We start from the raw sequence: 6,000 nt of genomic DNA on the forward strand, positions 1-6,000 counted from the left end.
AATTTCAGTTATTTATTATTAAATATTTTAAGTTAGTCAAAGAAATGAAATTGTATATTTAATAAAATATCACATACCATTAAGTTACTGTACCACAAAATAAGTTAAATATACACTACAGCACTCACAATACAAAAGTTATAAGAAACCTCTAAAATAAAATATTATGTACCTGAATAGTTTTATTAGTAGATATTCAGAAAAGTACACACCTGTGAAAAGTATTTTTGCATTTTTCTACTTTCTCAGTATGTAAGTCTTTAGTGATCTTCTATTTTTTAACTATTTTGTTTCAAAGTAACACAGAATCCTGATAAGTTTGTAGTTTTTTGTAATCTTTTAGCATCAATGACACAAGAGAATGAGTCAAATTAGATTTAATTGGTACCTGTAATTTGACCATTTTAATATGTCCATAGTACTCTTGCATGTTTCTGATTATTTGAATATTGAATATTGCTAAGTAATTAGAGATTAATTTCTTCTCACTTAAACTTAGCAATAGTGATAACAGTCCAAGTAGTAATAATAGTAAAAAAATAATGGAAGCTTTTAGTAAACTGCAGCTCAAAACATTCTGCACATGCAGTGTAACCCTTAATTCTAAGACTTTTGCACAGGAGTGTACTGTACATGTAAATATACAAGAAAGGATTACTGCTGAATGGATTAAACAGATTAGACAGAAATTCACTGCCTTAAAGTTATATAAAAATAGCTGTTACAGGATCAGTGATGTATTAAATGAAATCTGACTGATGTACAGTATGTAACACTTCAGTTTTTTTCTAAATGTGAATAAAACCCTGCTTACAGTGCTTTCTAAACTTCCTCTGAAACAGTTAACTAGCTATTTTAAAAACACAATGAAAGCTAAAATGTTGTGGATTAAGCTTTTTTTTCAGTGTGAGAAGAACCTGCAGAAGGCTCAATGGCTGAAACATTGTTTATTCTTTCTACTTTTTAGCATAATTGAAGTTTATAACAAGAGTTTAGGAGGGATAACAATAGCCATGTTCAATCAGCCTCAACTGTCCTAACTCATAATCATTCCTGACATCATTTCTACATACTTCGCATTTTTCCACTTATGTGGGGTCTGCTTGTTTGCACCGATTTTTCCACTTCGTACGGTCTGCGGCGTCTCGGCAGGTGACTTTTGTGAGGTCCATGTCGTCTTTCAGCCCATCCGCAACAAGCCGGCTGAAGAAAAATTCCTTGTTGCGTCAAAATGCACACGACAACTCAACGACATTTCTACATACTAAAACATTATAAATAGTATTGTATATGCAATCCCCTTTTCTACCTCATACACCAGTACATCTTTTGCATCCCATCTACACCTTTGTGACTCCTTGTTCACTCCTTACTCTGCATGGGGGTTCTAGTCTCTTCGACCTATAGCCAAGAGGTTAGCCCTCAGCCGAGTGGGTTAACAACAATTAAAGTGGGTTAGAGACAGTTAAAATACTAAATAAAAATTTGTTCACATGGTATATCCGACAAATTATGAGATTCTTCTACTTATGAGTTCTCATTTTTATTACCATCCATGAAAAGAACCTTCTGCTAGACCTTATCTACCATATCTACTGGAGAGATAAGTATAAAAGTGATATCAGGCTACTTTCAATATCAATAAAAATTAGAGCTAATTTATATGCATAATATAATACTTTAAAGTATAAGTATATAATAATATAAAGTACTTTTGTTTCTTTTTATTTGAGAATTAACGATTAAATCACAGTGAGTACCTGTTGCGAAATACTGACATGCTGAAATGAACACTTTGTTTTGTATTCAAGGTAGTCAGCTGTTGCGAGATTTAAAATTAGAACACATCCATATGAATTAAATTCCTATATGTCTTATTATTGTTCTTTATTTTCATTTAATGATGAAGTTATATTTACTTATTTCTGTTACATTTTATATTTCTTGGAGAAGTGGACGTAGGCATTTTTTTACACAGCTACTGAAGAGATTTCCACTGAGAACTTATTGTTTTCACATTTGCAGAAGAAACATCAACAGTATATAAAAAGAAAATCACTTTATCCAAAGGTCAGGAAGGTTCAGAAAATTCAGTTTGTAGTGACAGGTAGAGAATAACCTATCTCTAACCCATTCTGTCTTTTTCATTTACACTGATGGATGGGTGGTGAAGAAACAAAGATGGGAAGAGTATCAAAGTCTATTATCTGAGATGTTTATTTTGCCACTGTCTAGTCAGTTACAATCTGTGGACTTTTTTCATTTAATTGATAGCTATCAAATAAGGAGATTTCTGGTCAACACACATATGAAATTCGTATCTACATATTAAGAGGCATTTTGTTTTGTAACTTAAAATTCATATTTCACAATCCTGAAGAAGTAACTCTAAAATGTATTTTTAAAAATAAAACATTTTGCCACATCTGAAAAATTCTACTGGCTTTTTTTAAATGCTGAAGTCCTTAACAAGGTGTATGGCCTTATTTGTGTTAAAACAGATTAAAATTTTCTATGAAACCCTACCGATAATTTGTATAGATTTTAATATTTTGCTTGTTTTAATGCAAATGTTTAACTTAAAATCATACACAACATTGCCAATACTGCTGATAATATGCTATACTGAGGCAACTTAAATCTTTTTAATTGGTAATTCATGTCATGTTATTATGCCTACTCTATTTTTGAAACATTTTCATTCTGATGCGTTGGTCATCAGGTCTGTATCGTTTCTGAATCTTACTGTATGATCTCCCACTAACTTAATGTATAGTGTATATGTAACATATACTGTATGCAACATAACTACCACAGTATGTATGTGGAAAGCTCAGTCTCCGTCATTGAAACCTGGGCAGTGTAAATTTATTCTCTGGCAGGAAATACTTTCTTTTGGCCCAGAGCATTTTGCCTCTGTCTAGGGAGCAACACTGTGGTTCTGAGCCCACAGGCAACTGTGATCCTTTGCTAACGGCAGCTACAAGTGATAAAAATATATAGCCCATGGGCAGCAACACTGACAGAAACATATTGTTATATTTTAAGGAAGAAATTGAAATTCTCCTTATCTCCTAATCTAATGTTTTTCATTATTTTCCTAAACACTTTTTTGTTCAGGACACTTTTTTTGTTCAAACTGATAGCATCATCTAGCATTAGCCAGATTTCCCTTCTCAAACAATATTTTCTTCTATTTTTTTACATGTTGTTAAAAGTGTGAGCATGCAATATTGGAATATAAAATGTATCCAATGTTAATTCTGTTAGTTTCCTGACAATCCATACTGACAGTGTGCAGCATGTGAGCAGACCAGAAAAGCACCGGGCTCTACAACCTGTTCCATTTTATGTTTACACTTTTGATATTCATGCAAGGTAAAAAAATTTTTTTCACTGATCTATTGATTGGTCTAAAGATCAAACAGTGACTGTCTTTAAAATAATTGTAAAGTTCTGAATCTGCATGGTAAATTGAAATGACCCAAAGAGGTGCCAGAACACTGACAGTCTCAAATTAACAAGCATGGGTTTTGTCAACCCAATCTTTAAACTAAACCAATCTGATGGTGGACTGAATAGATTTGAGGTAATCCAAGTATAGAGTTGGAGACGAGCATATGGCCTGTTATTGCATTATAGGCTGCAAACTGGAAATTTCAAACTTGCAGCCTAGCAGGAAAAAACTAAACTACAAAGTGCTGGAGTCTAATGCAAAAACAGAGTAGGAGGATACATGTTTTAATCAAGAATGTGGCTTGTGTATCCCTGTGGGACATTTGTCAGAGTTTTACAAAGGAATATCAGAAATTAATGTCTAAATCAATTAGAGGAAAACAAGTAAAATTTCCATGAGTGTAAGTTCATGAAAATGAGAGAATATATATTTAGGCTATTGTAATACTAATCTTAGTAATGTGCACAACACTATACCTTTAAAAACAAAATATAATAAAAATACAGCCTTTTACTAACACACATCTAGTATGTATAAAATATTAAAAGCATATATAAAGCAATTTTGCATCATTGGGAATTTGGCATTGCTCAGCATGTTACTAACAAAATTAAAATAAGTAAACCATAATGTTTTGATGTACTGAAAAGTACTTATTTTATAATTATATTATTTTTTACCTGACATGAAATGTATATGCAAATCTAATTTAAAAGTGTTTAAAAATGAGTGTTCACATAAAACAACCAACATACTAACATACTACATACTAAAGTAGCATGTTTTTATATAGCTTTTCATTTAAAATGAGTCCCTTTTTAATATGCTGCAGGATTTATTCAAAGGTTTTTACTTTGAAGTGCTGGGATCAGATTTTTTTTAGTTTAAATGGCCACCCACAAGAGCTGACTTTACACAGGCATATCTTAATAAATGGATCCAGAATAAATTTAGCAGTAGTAGTAACTAATTTATACAGTATCAATGATCAGGATTTTGGTATGCATAGCTATTGTAACTATTAATAATACAGATTACACAATAATGGATAGATTAGCAAATGCTGTAGAAGTGCAAAGGAAAAATCAAAAAGACTTGATTAAGATGTTGTAAATGTAAAACTTTAAATACAAAAAAATAAAATTCTAGAAAATATAAGGAAGTAATATAAAACAAAGGTTATGTAGTTAAAAGTCTAGATTTTCCTGAAAATCCTTTAAAGGTGGTGTTGTAGTAATATTTTTCAGCAGAACTAGCTCGTCCTGCAAATGTGCAATATATTTCAAGCTCTGAAAGATGTTATATGTTTAATGTTACATTAGATGTTAATGTTTAATCATTCTCATCTTATTAGAAAGCCAATGTTACATGAACACCACGTGGATGTGCATTGTCCTTCTGGAATGATGTTGCATCAGATTCTACTACCAAGACCATCACATTTGGATGATGATGTGTCGATCTTAAAGAATTGTCATGAATTGTGATCTCCCAGATCACTGCCTTTCAGTAAGAGATTGTGTGTGGCCGCCATATCTTGTCAGAGAGGGGCTGTCACATAAGTAATGAAAAATAAGCCAGACACAAAAATATAGTATAAAACCAGTGATTATTATTTACTCAAATTGCTCTAGTGCAAAGCAAAGACACAATGTTAAACTGTAGTTTTACCAGAGAATGTTTCACTAATGGTTTTAAAGATACTGACCTACTGTACCACAAGTCCTGCTATGACAAAAACACACAGATCAAATTACCAACGAAAAACCAAACACCATCGCACCTTTCTGATGGGCAGATAAGCATCCATTTAAACCAGAGGTAAGTCAGGTTTTGTAGTCCAACTCAAAATGGTGGAACTAACAGAAAACAAGGACAACACTGTGGATCCACAACTGATAAGACATAAATTCAAATGATCAATAGTCAAATTAAATAAACAGAACTTAAATTGCAATAATTAAAATACAAATACAAAGATACTGTACAATGGGCTGCTTGTACACATTTTCCTGAATGAGAACAAAAACGAAACAGTTAAGTGAATAAAGAATGAGAGACCTCATTAGAGGTCATGCGAGAAAGACATGCAACAGCCTTTCGTTACACCACATTAGGAATTGCTGGCTGTTAACACCCCATATGGCAAGTGACAAAGCACCAACTTAGTCCAGCTCCCAACATCCCATTGACACAAATGTGTTGCACTCTTAATGAGCAGGGCAGATTGGTCCCTTTTAGTTTTTCTCTCTTAAATCTTCATCTGGTTTGATGTTCAACAAGATAAATCACCTCATCACCTGTGCCAAATCTACAGTAAGTATAATACACTGATTTATGTACCTTGAGTATATCAAGCTCTGTCATAAATTAATCAACTAATTAAAATGAAATTTCTCTTGATGCTCATTATGCTATAAAATTCATTTTAAAATCAGTTTTATAATGTACTGGAAGCCAGTGCAGTGAAGCCAAGCAGGATTAAGCCATATTCTGTACAAACTATACACATGACTGAGTGATGTAATACTGGGAAGTAGGGC

This window comes from Lepisosteus oculatus, chromosome 9, assembly GCF_040954835.1.
Source record: "Lepisosteus oculatus isolate fLepOcu1 chromosome 9, fLepOcu1.hap2, whole genome shotgun sequence".
Taxonomy (NCBI): Eukaryota; Metazoa; Chordata; class Actinopteri; order Semionotiformes; family Lepisosteidae; genus Lepisosteus; species Lepisosteus oculatus.